The following is a 19,694-nucleotide window of genomic DNA, read 5'->3' on the forward strand; positions in this document are numbered from 1 at the left end:
GACCCCTGATCATGTGCCCTGCCTGTGTTTGGTGCTCTAGCCATAGCATATTAGGGATTTTCACCTGAATCCAATGAAGAAAGTACCATTGTCCTCATTTTCTAAAAGTTCAGAGAGGCTAAGTAGTTCACCTAGAATCAAACCACTAGTTCTGGAACTAATATGCAAATCCACGTCTGTCTGAATGTCTGTGTTCCTTGCGGCCTCTCTTAGCATGTATGGCAGGTATTATTATTATTCATTGTACTTGTTTAGAAAAGAAAAACCTCAGATCTTTCTTTAAATGCATATGTTTAAACCAACCAAAGTGTCCTTAGCTAGAGGACCGGATAAAGAAGATGTGGTACATACACACAATGTAATACTTCTCAGCCATAGGAAAAGATGTGACAACACGGATGAACCTTATACTAAGTGAAGTCAGTCAGACAGAAAAACCTAAGAACCATATGATTTCACTCATTGTGGGATATAAAACTGAAATTCATAAACACAGACAACAGTATAGTGATTATCAGAGGGAAAGGGGGCGGAGGTAGTAAAGGGTAAAGAGAGCCAAATATATGGTGACAGAAAATGATTTGACTTCGGGTGGGGGGCACACAATGCAATATGCAGATGATGTATCATAGAAATGTACACTTGAAACCTATCTAATCTTATTAACCCATATCTGAAAGATCAGACAGAGGCCAAAAACCAGGACTACAGGCTTTATTAGAGGAGAAGGACCTACCGGGCTGTCTCGCAAGGGGAGGACAGCAGCACGTGCAGGGGTGGGCATGCCTTTTGAGGGGCGGAATGGGAAGGGGTGGGGGCTTAGTGTAATCGGCTCACACTGATTGGTGGCTTACTGCATGGTCCATATAGGAACAAGGGCTTAGGGTATTTGGCAGGTATGGATTGGTGGTCCAATAAATAGTCCATATAAGGTACATGGGTTAGTCACTCAGGTATTTCCAGGGCTGTAGGTTACCTCATACTCTGCCCACCAGTTGGGGGAAGGAAGGATCTATCAATATCAGCCCAACAAATTTAATTTAAAAATTAAATTAAAAAATTTAAAATGCATATGTTGATCACAAGGAAAGGAGGATGGCAGTGAAAATTCATCTTTCCTGCTGGAAAATTAATTCAATATATATACCCTACTGATGAGAGGTGAGTAGGATCATTTAGGTACAAGAAGGACAGAGAGTACAGTGAAGTGTCTATACACATTTCCATTCTTCCCTGTACTCCGCCACCCCCCCCCCCCCCCGCCATGATGGTTCTATGTGGTATTTTTCATCGAGAAAAGCCACATGGATCATAGGACAAATTTGGGACCCAATTCTTTCCTACACGATGGTAAGAATGGACTGCTCTGGAGAAAGGTAACAGCACACTATGTGTGGACTAGGAAACCTTGAAAGGGCCCCTTTCTCTGTTGGGCTTGTCAAGTCCTATTGCAGCCACCGCAGGGGACCCAGGCAGTGTACAGGTGAGTGAAAAGTGTTTTAAGAAAGATTCTATTAAGGCCACAGTGAAAGGTCTTTTGCTTCCTGATCATTAGCAGCTGGGAGTGAGGCAGGATAGAAAGAAGTTAGGGAAAGCTACTGACAAGTGGAGTGAGGAAGTAGGAGCAGACATCACTGGCTGATAAGCTGCTAGGTTCTCTCATTGAGCCCCCACCCCCACCAAGATCAAAGGGAAAGCAGGAAACCCCTGCAGTGGTCACAGAAGTCAACAACAAGGACTGGCTCAAACCAGATCATTCCAAGATGCAGGAAAAATAGCCAGAGAACAACCCCAAAGCTCATTGTATCACCATTCTAAGGAAAACTGGCATCACAAGTAAAAGCGCCCCTCCCCGAAGGGGGATGAACGCCATGGTACTCCCAGAACAGACCGTATTAGGTACCAGAAGGCAGGGCCAGAATTTGACGCCACAAAGTTCAGAAACCACCAACCTTGGAAACATAAAATCCCAAGAACTGAGGGACCCAATTGTAACTCACTGAAGAGTTCACTCGCATCTGCTTTCTCTTCTTTCACACTCTGTGAGACTTGCAACCGGTGGGCGACTCAGCCCCTGGCTCTGTCTCCAGGAACCGGCATCCTAGTCTCTTGTTTTCTACCTGAATAAAACTTGCTTTTTCTCTCACTTGGACTCATTCTTGAACTCTTTCCTGTGTGAGTTAAGAGCCTGGACCATGCTGGGCTGGGGCCACCCTCAGCACAGAACCGATCCTGCGATGAGAGCAATCAGGACATGCAGACAGAGTGTAGTTTGTCAGTTGAGGCTATTTCTATCATCTTCAAGTCTTTTTCTCCCAGTCCCACTTCCCTCTCTACCACTACCTGGGGAGGGGGGGGGGGCGGCGGTTAGGAGGTGGAGAGGTCAGGAGAGCGAGGATGTGGAGGGGAAAATAACAACTCTTTTGATCTACTCCTAATGATTTATCCTTTCAGTTTTCAAATTTTTAAAAATATGCATTTTAGTTTAAAATGAAGATGATGGCCACTAAATTTTACATGCAGTGTGAATAAATTTAGACTTTTCCTTGGCCGCATGTTTTGACCAGAACACAGCAGGATGTTGGCCAGGACAGGATTGCACGATGTGTGTACTTGGGTGGCGGTGGGATTTAAGAAGTAGCCTTGAGGTCTGGAGCTTCAGTTTCCCTTGATTCTTGGAGACAAAACTTGGCACAGAACAATGGCAGTGGCTGACAGTTTTCTCAGTAACCAGAAAGGACACAATCCAATAGAAATGTAATGTGAGCATAAACATGAGCCATACATATAATGTTAAGTTTTCTAGGAACTGATTTTTTAAAATAAAATAAACAGGTAAGACTAAATTTAATAATAAACTTTATTTAACCTGCTATACCCCAAATAGTATCAGTTCAATGTGTAATCAGTTTTTTTTTTAATTAATGGGAAATTTTATATTCCTTTTTTAAAATGTGAAGTCTTTGAAACTCACTGTGTGTTTTACATGTACACACATCTCAGTTTGGATTAGCCACATTCCAGTGTTCACTAGCCACATGTGACTAGTGGTGACCATATTAGATCTGAAGAGTTATTTCTTCTGTGACTCCATGAATTCTTCTGTGATTTCGCCCAAGCCAAATTGGAAAGACCATTGCATTCAAATATATCAGATGTATATTGCTGCCTAATAAACTACCTCAAAATTTAGTGGCTTTAAAAACAACTATTTATTTGCTCACTAATTTATGAGTCAGTAATTTGGGCTGTGCTCAACAGAGATGGCTAGTCTACGTTCCAGTGCTGTTGTCAGAGTTCATTTATGTCACTGGGCCTTGACTACCATGGCTGGGCAGGCTGGGCGTCTCTCCATGTGTTCCTTTACCCTCCAGGGGGCTTATTCACACGGTTTTCAAACCATTGCTTGCATCACATGGCCAATATCCCATGGGCTAAAACAAGTTGCATGGCCAAACCCAGAGTCCATATGAGAGGGAACTATGCAAGAATATGGGTTCAGGGAGATGTGATTCTTTGGGAGTCATTTCTGCGACAATCTACCATACCATACTTTATAGAATACAGGGTGCCCCTCCAAAATGTATACAAACATTTTGAATAATTATAAAGGCAGTGTTTATTAAAATACATTTCATTTCCAAAATTGAGCTATCAGCTGTTAAAGTGTGTATACATTCCCCATATGAACAACCTTTTATTTTGGAAATGTGGGTTCTTACTGTGACTTGATTATATGGTAGCCAGCTCTGAAAGTGGTCTCCAGTGATTCTTGTGATATGGTTTTTATGTCCCTGTAACTTCCCTTTCCACATTAAAAAGGGTGACCTGTGTGAAAATGACAGTGTGTGACTTTGGAAGCAAAGTCATAAAAGGCATTACAGCTCTGCCTTGCTTGGATCACTTGCTTTGGGGAAGTGTTGTGAGGACACCAAATCAGCCCTATAAAGAGGTCCACTTGATGAGGAATTGAGACATCCTATCAATAGCCAATACTGACTTGCCAGTCATGTGCATGAGTCATCTTAGAGGCAGATCCCCCAGCCCCCTCAAACCTTCAGGTGGGACTTCAGGCCCAGCAAACACCTTTACGAAAGAGAACCTGAGCAATTCCCAAATACCTGACCCACAGTAAGTTTGAGAGAATAAATGCCATTGTTGCTTTAAGCCACTAAGCTTTAGGATAATTTGTGATGCTGCAATAGGTAACTACCTAGTACAATTAGCTTTATTTTGAAAAGAGATCAAAGGTCTGAATTTTAAAAATTAAAATTGTCTAGAAGAAACTAAGATGGCGGCATAGGTAAACACCGGGAAATTGCTGCCTCCCACAACAACTTCAAAAATACAACGAAAAGACAAAACGGGCATCATCCAGAACTACAGGAAGGCTGGCTGAGGGTAAATTCTACAACTAGAAAAAAAGAGAAAAGCACACTGAGACTCAGAGGAGCTGCGGAAGTAAAGTGCAAAGGTACGGAGGCTCGAGAGTGCGCGGAAAGGGGCTGGTACCTGAGGACGCGGCTGTCTTTTTGAATCAGGAGGGAGTCACAAGCTCCCGACTGCTCTGAACTACGGTTCCGGGAAGTCTCTGGGGACCCAGGACTCATATGGGGAGAAACTGGACTGTCTGGCAGCAGGCAGAACTCTGAACTTGAGGGCAGCTTTCCCTCAGAGGTGCTTGCAGCAATTATCGGGACAGTGAGACGCGTGGCCCCTTAGGGCAGGGCTGAGGACCAGCCATAGCTGCTTGCTCCGCCCTTTGATTCCCTGAGACCCCGCCCCACCCAGGCTGCGGCAGAGGCTTTTGCATATGAATATCCTGGCCCTTTGCAACCTGAAAATTACCTAACAAATTGCAGCTGGGCCAGACAGACCCAGAACTTCCAAGAGAAGGCCAAGGCCCCACAGCAGCTGGCATTGCTTCACAGCTGGGCCTCATCAGGGCACCTCCAAACTCCAAAAAAGGAAGGGGAATCTGCAGTTCTCTTCGTAGCTCCTGCTGGGTAACCTCAGGCGGAGGCTAAATTAGCACCTCCTTAGATCCAGGAGCCAGTGTATCCAGTGGTCAGAGTGGGACCATCCAGATTACAACTCCTCAGATCCATAAGGGACACACTCAGGGGGCAGACTCAGTGAGCACCAAAGCCCCACTGAAGCAAGTCTTGCCCCAGAAGGGTGTCTTCAGCACAGAAGTTCTCCCACTGCAGACACAGCTGATTCTCACTGCCAATTGGCCTGGAGGTCAATTCCTCCCAGTGATCCTACAACAATCAAGGCATAACTACAACAAGACTGTGCACAAAGCCCACAAGGGGGTGCACCAAGAGTGTCCACCGCAGGCAACTAGGGAGGCTGAGCCACTGGGCCCTACAGGACACCTAGCACACAAAACCACTCTACCAACACAGGGAAGCATAAAAAATGCGGAGACAAAGAAACAGGTCACAAATGACAGAAATGGAGGAAAGCAAACGACTGGATATAGAGTTCAAAACCACTTTTATAAGGTTTTTCAAGAATTTTATGGAAACCGCCGATAAATTTAGTGAGACCCTGGAGGATATGAAAAAAGACCAACTAGAAATTAAGCATACACTGACTGAAATAAAGAATAATATACAGAGATCCAACAGCAGACAAGGGGATCCCAAGAATCAAGTCAAAGATTTGAAATACGAAGAAACAAAAAATACCCAACCAAAAAAGAAAAAAGAAAAAAGATTCCAAAAATATGAAGATAGTGTAAGGAGCCTCTGGGACAACTTCAAGCATACCAACATCAGAATTATAGGTGTACCAGAAGAAGAGAGAGGGCAAGATATTGAAAACCTATTTGAAGAAATAATGACAGAAAACTTCCCCTACCTGGTGAAAGAAATAGACTTACAATTCCAGGAAGCGCAGAGAACCCCAAACAAAAGGAACCCAAAGAGGACCACACCAAGACACATCATAATTAAAATGCCAAGAGCAAAGACAAAGAGAGAATCTTAAAAGCAGCAAGAGAAAGATAGTCAGTTACCTACAAGGGAGTACCCATCCGACTGTCAGCTGATTTCGCAACAGAAACCATGCAGGCCAGAAGAGAGTGGCAAGAAATATTCAAAGAGATGAATAGCAAGAACCTACAACCAAGATTACTTTATCCAGCAAAGCTATCATTCAGAATAGAAGGTCAGATAATGAGCTTCACAGATAAGAAAAAGCTAAAGGAGTTCATCACCACCAAACCAGCATTATATGAAATGCTGAAAGGTATTCTTTAAGAAGAGGAAGAAGAAAAAGTAACTCTTACCATTTGCCACAGCATGGATGGAACTGGAGAGCAGATAAATACCACATGATCTCACTCATTTGTGGAATATAATGAACAACATAAACTGATGAACAAGGACTGATCCAGAGACGGAGAGGCTTTGATTGGACTGTTGGGCCTTGGAGGGAAGGTAGGGGAAGGTGGGGGTAAGGGGGAAAGATCAACCAAAGGACTTATATGCAAGCCTATAGGCCTAACCAATGGACACAGGCAACGGGGTGGGGTGGGGGGGGAAGTGGCGAGGGCATGAGCGGGGGTGGGGGTAGGGGGTGGGGGCAACGTGGGGATAAGGACACATAGTAATATCTTAATTAATAAAAAATATATTAAAAAAATAAATTGATAGGATTAAAATCAACTGGTATAAATACAGATGTAACAAGACAATAAAAGACAGAACTTGGCTGGAGATTCTGGCTAGAGATCCTGGCTAGGCTGCTGATCAACTGAAAAAAAAAAAAGTCTTACATACCAAATATAAATGTTTTCCCTAAAGTTGAAATGAAATTTGCCGTTTATATAAAAACTAGAGGCTCAGTGCACAAATTCGTGCATGGTGGGGTCCCTCAGCCTGGCCAGCAATCGGGGCCGATCAGGGCTGTCTTGCAGGAGGTTGGCTGGCTGCAGGGAGGGACTGCAGGAAGTTGGCTGGCTGGGGGAGGTTGGTTTGGAAACATACTGACCACCAGGGGGCAGCTCCTTCATTGAGCGTCTGCCTCCTGGTGGTCAGTGAGCATCATAGCGACCGGTTGGCCAGTCATTTGGTTGTTCCGTCACTTAGGCTTTTATATATATATAGATGTTTAAAATAAAAATTAATATCACCAAATGTTACATCTTGTGACAAACATATAAAGCATTATAAAATGTATAGTTCCTTCTAGCAAATGAAAATAACTACCCTTGGGTTTTTATGTAAAAGAGACATAGTTTTAAATATTTTTGAATATAGGGAACTAAGGAGCTTGACTGAATTGCATGTATTTGGGGACTTCTAAATTTTCTTCAAACAAATTCTAGGTTAAAAATGGCTCATGGGGAATCCCCAAGCCATTCTACATTCTACTTTTCCTGCTTGTTTACATGATGTGCTCTCAGCAAGTAGCACTGAGGCATTTGAGATTTAGGCAATAAGGATGTGTGTTGCTTTCCTTCAACCTTCTTCTATAATGTCAGGAAATACATATACCAATGCAAATGATCTTCAGGATTATAAAATCTGCCCATATATTAAAAACTTAGGCTTTCAAATATCTGAAACCATCTTCTTTACCTACAACAAGTTGTAGGTAAAGCTATTAAATAGCTATTTAATAGGTATTAAAATACAGCTTAACTTGGACTGTGTATCAATTGCCAACAATTCAATTTACTTACTTTGATAGTCCTTCTAATGCTGTAACTTCTTCTCCCACTCTATGTCTCTTTTTCTGCTTTTTCTTATGCTACCTTTGCTTCAAAGAGGGACCCACCTTTTATATCTCCAGTATCCTATTTCCTCTTTAGTAGAGACTTATAAATCTGGAGAAATTAAAAGTCCAGTTAAACATTCATAGTTATGCAAAGAATGAAATCTTATTTATCTAATCCTAACCTTAAAGTAGTCACATCTTTGTTTTCTTTGGAAACTTCTGAAGCTCCTTTTCAATGTTGTTTATCTGAGCCATTGTCTTTACTTTTGGTCCAGAAACTAGGCTTTCTGCATCTTCAGAGTATCTGTCTTTCTCTTTCCCTGTTCTGACTTCAGGTAAGCTGGATACTTAAACTCTTCCCCGTTTATGTTGTATTTTTCTTTGAGAATTCCTTTTGGGGTTCAGCACTGTCTATTTCAGAGCCCTTAGGTGTGGTCTTGGATATTTTTGTTTTACAGGGGCTCTTGCTATTTGTGTCCATATTTGACCCTGGCTCTGGACATATTCTTCCCTCTTCATTTCTTACTTTTCTTTTTCCTTTCTCCTTAAGTGCTATCATGAGTTTCATTTTATTTCAACTCCATCTGCTAAAATGTTAAATAAATAACTCATCAGCTACTCTTAGGCAGGAATGGATTTATTTTTACTGTCTTAGGGAATGTACCAGGTTTTCCTGGTGCTTCCTTTGGTGGATGTTAAGAAACAGAAATGGTTGCCAAAAAGTTTGTTGCTATTTATAACATTTGCTTTTTTTTTTTTTTTTTTTTAAATCTGAGCTTACTCAATCTGAGCTGTTGCTGCATTCTCCTGTTTCAAATTCCACAAAGGCAAATCCCATCCACTCTTCAGTAGACTTATAATGTTCAAGACTTACATAAACAACACTACATGTTTCCCAAATTCTCTGCATCCAGCTATGATTAACATTTTTTGGAAAGTAGTTCCTATGATAAATTGGAAGCAGTGTTAAATATCTAAGAATTTAATGACTATATAGACTAAGCTTTTCACAAATCCTATATCTTAGAAGGTCAATAAATTTTAATTTTAATGTTAAATATGTAATCTATATCTATCTATCATATGTATGTCTACCTCCCAACCAGGTAAATATTCTTAGTGTCTTATTATAGAGAACACATAAAAATTAAGAACTCAACTTTTGGAGTCAAATGGAGCTGGAGTTAAATCCTGGCTCTTTCATTTACCAACGTAACGTCTCTGGGCTTTGGTTGCCTCATCTCTCATTGGAGATAATAATGCATACCATAGAGCAGCGGTTCTCAACCTGTGGGTCGCGACCCCTTTGGCGGTCAAACGACCCTTTCACAGGGGTCGCCTAAGACCATCCTGCATATCAGATATTTACATTACGATTCATAACAGTAGCAACATTACAGTTATGAAGTAGCAACGAAAATAATTTTATGGTTGGGTCACAACATGAGGAACTGTATTTAAAGGGCGAGAAGGTTGAGAACCACTGCCATAGAGGGTTGCTGTGGGGACTATATGAGGAGCCACATATAAGTACTTAGCATTGCACCTGTGCTAATAATCTGTGGCATCTGCCATTATCTCCTTACTTGGGCTCTGCTATCTGTGTTTCTTGACTCTTCCATGCTGTGTCTTTGTTTTGTGCTAGAAAAACACTTTCAGAATGGGAAATTTATTTAAGTATTTCACTGATGGTCTAACATTAACTTTATGTTCCTAGGCATAATTACAGCTCTTTCTAGATGTAAAATAAACCCCAAAGAAGTTGAAATGCTTAATTATTACAGAGTCTTTTATGAAACACAGAATCATTTAAAGAAAATAAACAAGCTCACTCCAGTTGCCAATTCCATATACCACATGAAATCCAGACTTGGGCTAAAAGAACTTACTGGCAGGCTCAGTGTGGCCATATTTTATACGGAGCTTTTTTTTTTTTTTTAATCATTCAATTACTCATTCAGTAAATGAGAGAGAGAGACGCCAAGATAATCAGCTGTAAACAGTGGACGTGCCCAACCCCAACCCCAGTTCTGTCTTTTGTCTACAGTTGCCCAGCCATCGTCTGATGCCTCCCTGATGTGGACAAAGGGGTGGGAGAGGCAGCCAAGAGAGGGTGTGACACTGGGGCAGCCTTCAGTTCCTCCATTTGACACCAAAGGGACATGTGAATTTCCTATGGGTTTTGTAGACAGCTCGGTAGATGGCTACACTTAATCTATATTCAAATCCCCCATCCAAGGTTGCTGTCCTCCAGGCAGGGGCAACCCTAGGAGCTGTGGACGGGACTGACCTCCATGCCTGGGAAGACCATCTGAAGGTTCATCTGGACAACCCATCGGTGTGTTCCACATGCGAGTCCTGCACAGAAAAGTGCCGGGGCTGACCAGCAGACTCTGAGCGACGGATGAGCAGATTACTCCGACACAGGTTTCTGTGAAAGAGAGGGTTAAGGGACTTACTTCAGTAATAAAAGCAGTCCTGTTCGCCTGCCTCACTGGCTTTTTATTGAACAGCTTGAACTCAAATTAACCTCTAGAAACAATCAGCAGGGCAAGTATTCTTGAGAAAGCACATGCTTCTATAAGGTCAGGTCTTTAAAGACTAAACATAGAGATTCTAGCAAAACACCCCAGGGGATCAGACTTGTTTGGAAAAGTCAAGGTAGGGGCTGCACCTTCGGCAAGGTCCCCTCAGAGGCCCCCAACCTTTTAGAGAATCCTCCTTACAGACATTCCAACCAAGTCCGGTGCTTCCCCACAGAAATGGTCAAACTGTATGAAGAGGCTACAGCAATCCAGAGAGAGGAAATTGCCTCTCACCCTGGGCATCCCAGCAAGGATGTGCTGCCCACCCTGCTCCACCTCCCGCCCCAACCCAGGAGGCCAGGTACAGGACGGGGAGAGTGAAAGTGTTTGCAGACCATGACCCATCCTCTATCCTGAATTGCTGGGGGAAGAAGAGAATGGATTTGAGTGGAATATAGGTTCATATTTTAAAAGGAAAACTTTTAATTATGGAAAGTATCTAGCATAAAACAGAAAGAATAGTGCAGTGCTTCCTTCAATCAGCTTCAATAATTATGTACCACAGCCAATCTTGTTTCACCTACACACTCCAACTTTCCCATCCCTAATAACTTTGAAGCAAGTGCCAGATATGATACTATTTCATCCATAAATATTTTAGTGTATATCTCCAGAAGATAAAGACTTAAAAAAATAACTATTAGATTCCTGCATAATATAAAATATCTCCTGATTGTGTCATGCTTTTTTTATGGTTTATTTAAATAAAGATCCAAATAATTCCATACATTGCATTGGGTTTTATGTCTTTTAAGACTTTTTAAAAAAATATATATTTTTATTGATTTCAGAAAGGAAGGAAGAGGGAGAGATAGAAATATCAATGATGAGGGAGAATCATTGATTGGCTGCCTCCTGCACACCCTCTACTGGGGATTGAGTCCACAATCCAGGCATGTGACCTTTACCAGAATTGAATCTGGGACTCTTCAGTCCATAGGCTGACGCTCTATCCACTGAGCCAAACCAGGTAGGGCTCTTTTAAGACTTTTAATCTATGGTTTCTCCTGCAACTACCTTTTATTCTTATAATTTATTTGTTGAAGAAATGTGTGTTTTTTTCCTGTAGACTTTCCCACAGTCTGGATTTTGCTGATTGCTTCCATGTGATGTTGTTTAACATGTTCCTCTGTCTCTGTGTTTTCTCTAAATTGATAGTTAGATCCAGAGATTTTATCAGATTTAAATTGGTTTAATTTTTTGGCAAAACTATTCCATAGGTGATGATATGTTCCTCCTCAGAAGAAATTCTTTCTCCTCACTCTTTCTGTCTTTAATTGTAGCAAATACACAGGGTATCCCCACAAATGTATACACACTTTTTTTCGATAACTCAATTGATGTTTCTTTCTTTTCAGATTTAACCCATTTGAATCAATAATTATTCATGTTTCTTTCTTTTCAGATTTAACCCATTTGAATCAATAATTATTCAAAGTGTGTATAAAATTTTTGGGACAGCATATACATAATAAAATTTACTATTTTAAATATTTTTAAGTGCACATTTTAGCAGTGCTAAGCACATTCACAGTATTTTGTAGATAATCTCTAAAACTTTTAAATCTTTTTTGGGGGGTGGGGTGCTGATTTATTTATTTATTAGAATCAAGTGCAGAACAGTAGAGAGATGATACATGTTTGTGCTTCAATACTTTCAAACACTGAGATTCTGAAATTTCAAGGTAAACAAGTTTTAAGACAAGACTGGATTTTAAAAATATTCTTTTGATAACTTATTTTTATATAAATAACAGGGAAAGGAAAACTAACATGTTCGACAAACAAGGTCCTAAAGAATGAGCACTGGTCACAGGGAGGGGACAAAACAAGTAGTAACAGTAAGAAACCAACCAATTCAAGTACCTACAGTTCTGTCCTTAGGAAATAAGATATCTTAAGGAGAGAGGGGGGACAGACCTGAAAACTAACCTGAGTGCAAAGGGGAGAGAGATTTCCAAGCCTTGAGGAAGGAACACTGCAGTGCATCTACCGGGAGGATGAGGAACATGTTCTGAAAGGAAACAGGGGCCGAGTTAAACTAGCACATACCACGTTTGCAACGACATCACGAGACAGTAACATACAAGAGGTCTGCAGGAGTAAAAGGAGTGATATACACGGTGGGGGGGCGAGGGGGGGAAGGGGTCTGGACAGGGGACATTTTCGTGACTTCCACTGTCATTGTATTTCAATGACAACAGCAGCAGAACAAACAGTGTGTTCACTCCCAGAGAATGAGAACTGCTGAGTCTTAAGGATGATGAGACATTCTCCCTACATTTGTTTCTTTAATTTTTGCATTAGAGCTAAGTTTTATACAGCTAGGCTTCTATACAGAGAATAAAATGATCATTTTCTTTTACAAGTACAATGAAGTATGACCCCACACTACAAAAAGTAAAATACATATTAGAAAGTATCTTCCATTGAGGATAACCTGTGTGTGAAAAGGTTTGTATAAATCCAATGGGCTATTATGACCATTAAACAACAACTCTCCATTCCCCCCCCCCCCCCCCCCGCAGCCCTTGGCAACCAATACCCTACTCTCTGTCTCTATGAATTTGACTGCTCTAGGTACCTCATACAAATGGGACTATATACTACTAGAGGCCTGGTGCATGAATTTGTGCACCAGTAGGGTCTCTCGGCCTGGCCTCCTACATTCCCCAAGGGGTCCTGGGTTGTGAGAGGGCACAGGCCAGGCCAAGGGACCCCACCGGTGCATGATTGGGGCCGGGGAGGGACACAGGAGGTTGGTCAACTGGGGAGGAATGGCAGGAGGACTCCAGGGAGTGTCTGGTCCATCTCACTTAGTTCTGATTGGTGGGACCCCAGCAGCAAGCTAACCTATCGGTCAGAGACTCTACCCCTTGGTGGTCAGTGCACGTCATGGTGAGCGGTTGAGCGGCCTTAGCATATCATTAGCATATTATGCTTTGATTGGTTGACCAGCCAACCGGACGACTGGACACTTAGCATATTAGGCTTTATTATATAGGATTTGTCTTTTTGTGACTGACTTATTTCAGTTAGCATAATGAGTTCAAGGTTCATCCATGTTGTAACATGTGTCAGAATTTCCTCCTTCTTTAGGCTGAATAATATTCCTCTGTAGGCACATACCACATTTTCTCTGTTTATCTGTCACTTCTAGTTTTTAAATAATGCTACTATAAAATTATGGGTATACAAATATCATTTTGAGACCCTGCTTTTAATTATTTTAGTTATATGCTTAGAAGTAGAATTGTTGGATCATATGGGAAGTCTATTTTTAAAATTGGGAACTGCCATACTGTTTTCCACAGTGGCTGCACCATTTCCACAGTGGCTACACCGCCAACAGTGCACAGTGTTCCAATTTCTCCTCATCTCTTGCCAACACTTGTTATTTTCTGGTGAATTTTTTTTTTTTATAACAGCCATCCCAATGGCTATTCAGTGATAACTCATTGCGGTTTTGATTTGCATATTCCTAATGATGAGTGATATTGAGCATCTTTTCATGTGTTTCTTGACATTTGTGTATCATCTTTGGATGTCTTATCAGATTATGATTTTAAACCTTATCAAATATATGATTTTCAAATATTTTCTCCCATTTCATAGGTTGTGTTTTCACTGTTTATGTTCTTTGATGCACAGAAGTTTTTAGTTTTGCTGTAGTCCAATTTGTATATTTTTACCTTTGTTGCCTGTGCATTTTGTCTTATGCAAGAAATCCTTGCCAAATCCAATGTCATGGAACCTTTCGTCTATGTTTTCTTCAGTAGGTGTCTCTCTTCTGGCCGCCATTGATGGTCATTGCCAAGAACAATTATTTCATTAGAGGTTCCAATATTCCAATTTAGTCCTTCATTTATTACTAGAGTATTTCTATGAAGAGAAATTTCTCTTCATCAATTACTTGGTTACCCCAAAGCTCATTTTAAACATGGAAAATTTATTCATTATTTACAATTTGTTAAAATATTGGGTTGGTTTCCTAGTATTCTCTTAATACAACAAATGAGTTGAGAGGTGTTTTTTTTGTCTCATTTAAATTTACAGATTTAATAATTTTGATATTTAATCCACTGACATTTTTACTTTTTATTGCTGTTCAAATGTTTCTATGCTTAGACAGAGGGAAACTCTTCAAGTTGGCCCCTGAATTCTTTTGGAATGGCCCCCAAATTCTTTGATCAATTTCTTGCTTTCTGGCATTTTAAGATGTTTTAGGCCTATCTTACGCATTTCCTGTCCCAGACAGAGAATTGGGCATTGAGAGCATATTTAAATAGAAACAGGACTGAGATTCTGAAATCTAGAATGAGATTAAACTATCCCAAGATTCTTGACTATCCAGACAGCATAATTGGGCAGCCATGGGAAAACATGAAGTGATTTCATGTTTACATGCCTCCGATGAATTGAAAAGTCTCAATAAACTGATAATAAACATCCAAGTGGAGAGGTTGAGGAGGCAATTGGAGGCATATTGTTAGTGGGAAAGTCAAGATCGAAGGTACAAATTTGGGAGTTATCCCAATAGAATCATGTGCAAATCTAAGGTAGTGGTCGGCAAACTCATTAGTGAACAGAGCCAAATATCAACAGTACAATGATTGAAATTTCTTTTGAGAGCCAAATTTTTTAAACTTACACTATATAGGTAGGTACACTGTTATTAACTTAATTAGGGTACTCCTAAGGCTTAGGAAGAGCCACACTCAAGGGGCCAAAGAGCTGCATGTGGCTCGCGAGCCGCAGTTTGCCAACCACGGATAAGGGATGAGATTATCTAGGGAGAATACGCTGAGAAAAGAGAAAGCCAAGGACAGAGCTCAAGGGCACACTGACATTTAACCACTAAGAAAAGGCAGAGGCAGCAAAGGGATGTAGCTATTTGGCGAATTAGGAAGAAACCAGGATATTAAGGCGGTCTTGAAACCAAGTGAAGAGTGTATTTTAAGAAGGAAGTCTATGTCAGAGAGAAAGTTTGACAGAGAAAGACAAAAAGTGACCCTTAGATTTGGCAAAGTGGAAGTATTGAGACTTTGACGAGAGGGTTGCTGAGGGTTGGTGGGGACGAGCATCAGTGGAGGGGGTTGAGGAGATGGACTGTGTTCTCATGGGGACTGCAGAGTACGGGGTTCTTAGTTTGCCCCTGCACCAAAGGAGAGGCCAAGCCGCCACATAAGGAAGCAGAGCTCCATGTTTGAGGGGATAGCCTGGAAGAGAAGGGAATGGCAGACTATGGGCAGACAAGGCTCACCACTTAACTGTGGATTTTTAAATTGTGGTTTAGAAAAAAGACATAGTATAAAAGTTACTAGCTTAATTATTTTTAAACATACAGTTCATCAGTGTTAAGAATATTCACATTGTTATGCAACAGATCTCCAGAATTTTCATCTTGCAAAACTGAAACTCTGTCCCCATTAAATAACAGCTCCCCCCACTCCCCCTCTGCCCAGTCTCTGGAACCACCATTCTACGTTCTGCCTCTATGAATTTTACACTACTCTAGATACCTCATATCAGTTGCCTGCTTATTTAAGAAGGCTGAACTCAGATCCCTGAGAGCTATGTGTAGGAAGGTCCCTACAGAAGAGTATATGACTGCACCAAGGATATGGAAGTGTAGGATGGCCAGGGAAAGTCCAGCAAACCAAGAACAGCATTTGGGGAACTCAGAGATGAAACAGAGACCACTGAATGAACAGGCTGCTTCCCCAGCTTGCAGCTGCCCAAGTGACGAGCCAAGGAGAGCTGAGGATGGCCTGGGAGAGGAGAAAGATTCCAGTGCCCCACACGGAGAGAAGCACCAGCGAGTGGCTGTTGTAACACCAGTTACGGAGCAGAGAGATGCAGGGTGGCTTCAGCAGCAGCTGGGAAAGGCTCCGCTGCTAGGCCTCAGCTTAATCAAACAAAGACCGGATGGTAAAGAGCAGATGACATCCAAAACCAGTGTTTCTGCCCAGGGTGACAGGACATTGCTGGGCCCAACGGCCGGTCTTGAGGCAGTCTCTCTGTTTTGGAGTAAGTGCGCAGTCCTCTTACAGCTGTGTCCCAGGGAGGTGGGCTGAGTGGCTCTTTCAAAAGAGAGGCTTAGGCCCATCTTCGAAAAGGGATCTGAAGTGAAAGTGCCCAGAGTTACAACCAAAGTCCCACCTTTTCCAGTCCTGGTGCAATCCCATGGAATGACATAGACCAAGGTCCGTAGTTACTTCCTTAAAAGCCTGTATTAGGGGGAAGTGATGACAGGATAGTTCATTTCTTCATTCAATTGACTCATATGGTAAGGGTAACACATCCATTTCAGCACCATACCCACTAACTAACGTTCAGCATTGTAGACTATTTTTTATTTTCATTCCTAGTAATTTACCTGGGACGCTGGAGCCCCAGGTTCTTGTTTCAGTCATGCCACCCACTAGCTGGATGGCCGTGGCCAAGTCCCTCAACTTCCCTGAGCGTCTGTAGCGGATCTATGATGAGAATAAATAATACCTACTCCAAAAAGTTGTGTTTTTTAATGAAATCACATATGTGAGGTTAACTTATTAACTGTATATTGCCAAAAGTTTAGTTTTTATTTTTTATCCTTAAAAAAAATCCATTTTATCAAATTATCAATAAAGTTCTCCAATGGCTGCCCATTGCCCCAGGATAAAATTCAACCTGGCCTAAAAGTGTTTTGGCCTCTGCCTGTCGTAAATGTTTCCCTCCACGTCCCGCGTGGTTCAGGGTTCAGGATCTGGAAGAGGAGCCGCACACAAATGAAAGAGAAAAGAAAAGAGATAATTTGGGAATATCGGGGGGCCAGGCTGGTAAGTCCAACTCAAGAGAAAAGACTTCCACCAGTGCTCAGGCCGCATCAACCTTTTATAGTCAGAAGTAAACAAGGTAGTGGTTACCATAGTTACACAGTTCTTGTGAGTTTCACTTGTTTTGACCATAGTTACACTTCCTGGAAGTAGTAGCCATTGCAATTAGACAAGAAGAAGAAATAAAAGGCATCCAAATTGGAAAAAAGGAAGTAAAACTGTCCTTATTTGCAGACGACATGATATTATACATACAAAACCCTACAGACTCCATCAAAAAACTACTAGACTTAATACATGAATTTGGCAATGTAGCAGGATACAAAATTAACCCCAAGAAATCTGAGGCATTTCTATACACCAATAGTGAACTTTCAGAAAGAGAGATTATAAAAACAATCCCATTTACCATCGCACCAAAAAAATTAAGCTACCTAGGAATAAACTTAACTAAAGAGGTAAAAGACCTCTACTCAGAAAACTACAGGACGTTGAAAAAAGAGATAGAGGAAGATATAAACAGATGGAAGAACATACCGTGTTCATGGATTGGTAGACTCAACATCATTAAAATGTCCATACTACCCAAAGCAATCTATAAATTCAACGCACTTCCCATTAAAATACCAACGGCATACTTCACAGATCTAGAACGAACTATCCAAAAATTCATCTGGAATAAAAAAGACTCCGAATAGCTGCAGCGATCCTGAGAAAGAACAAAGTAAGTGGGATCTCAATACCAGATATCAAGCTGTATTACAAAGCCACTGTTCTCAAAACTGCCTGGTACTGGCACAAGAACAGGCATATAGATCAATGGAATAGAATAGAGACCCCAGAAATCGGCCCGAACCAGTATGCTCAATTAATATTTGACAAAGGAGGCAGAAACATACAATGGAGCCAAGATAGTCTCTTCAATAAATGGAGTTGGGAAAATTGGACAGATATATGCAAGAAAATGAAACTTGAGGAAGTCTCTCTGTTTTGGAAAAAGTGCGCAGTCCTCTTACAGTAAAACTGTAACTTACACCATACACAAAAATAAACTCAAAATGGATAAAGGACTTAAATGTACGACGGGAAATCATAAAAATTCTAGAAGAATCCAAAGGCAACAAAATCTCAGACATATGCCGAAGCAATTTCTTCACTGATACAGCTCCTAACGCACTTGAAACTAAAGAGAAAATGAACAAATGGGACTACATCAAAATAAAAAGCTTCTGCACAGCAAAAAAAACCATCAACAAAACAACAAGAAAGCCCACTGTGTGGGAAAACATATTTGCCAACGTCATATCTGATAAGGGCCTAATCTCCAAAATTTATAGGGAACTCATACAACTTCACAAAAAGAAGATAAACAATCCAATCAAAAAATGGGCAAAGGACCTAAATAGACACCTTTCAAAAGAGGACATTCAGAAAGCCAAGAGACATATGAAAACATGCTCAAAGTCACTAATCATATGAAAGATGCAAATCAAAACAACAATGAGGTACCATCTCACACCTGTCAGACTGGCTATCATCAACAAATCAACAAACGACAAGTGCTGGAGAGGATGTGGTGAAAAAGGAACACTTGTGCACTGCTGGTGGGAATGCAGACTGGTGCAGCCACTATGGAAGACAGTATGGAGTTTCCTCAAAAAACTGAAAATGGAACTCCCATTTGACCCTGTGATCCCACTTCTAGGAATATATCCCAAGAAACCAGAAACACCAATCAGAAAGGATATGTACACCCGTATGTTCATAGCAGCACAATTCACCATAGCTAAGATCTGGAAACAGCCTAAGTGCCCATCAGTAGATGAATGGATTAGAAAACTGTGGTACATCTACACGATGGAATACTATGCTGCTGTAAAAAAGAAGGAACTCTTACCATTTGCAACGGCATGGATGGAACTGGAGAGCATTATGATAAGCGAAATAAGCCAGTCAATGAAGGAAAAATACCACATGATCTCACTCATTCATGGATAATAAAGACCATTATAAACTTATGAACAATAATAGATACAGAGGCAGAGCTGCCTCAAACTGATTGTCAAACTGCAGCGGGAAGGCCAAGGAGGGTTGGGGGGCAGGAGGGAGGGGGGTAAGAGATCAACCAAAGGACTTGTATGCATGCATATAAGCATAACCAATGGACATAAGACACTGGGGGCTAGGGGAGGCCAGGGGATTGTCAAGGGCGGGGGGAAAAAAAGGACACATATGTAATACCCTTTGTAGTACTTTAAGCAATAAAACAATAAAAAAAAAGAGAAAGGCGTAGCTAGCTTTTTTAATTAACAAAGGGCCAGTTGTTGTTTTTTTTTTACCGGGCTACTTAGATTTTTATAATTAATATATTTCAATAATTCTTGAGATTCAAATCCAATTATTATTTTAAGGCATTTACTTTGGCAAATTTTTGTAACAGAGACAATCTTACTGAATTTTCTTTTGGAGGTCATAAAGTTAACTTTGGAACAGGCTCCATTAACATTTCAAAAATCACTTTATTATGGAAAAATACCAATCTTGTTGCTAGAACCAGCCT

Source organism: Myotis nattereri (assembly GCF_964212035.1).
Source record: "Myotis nattereri genome assembly, chromosome: 2".
Lineage (NCBI taxonomy): Eukaryota > Metazoa > Chordata > Mammalia > Chiroptera > Vespertilionidae > Myotis > Myotis nattereri.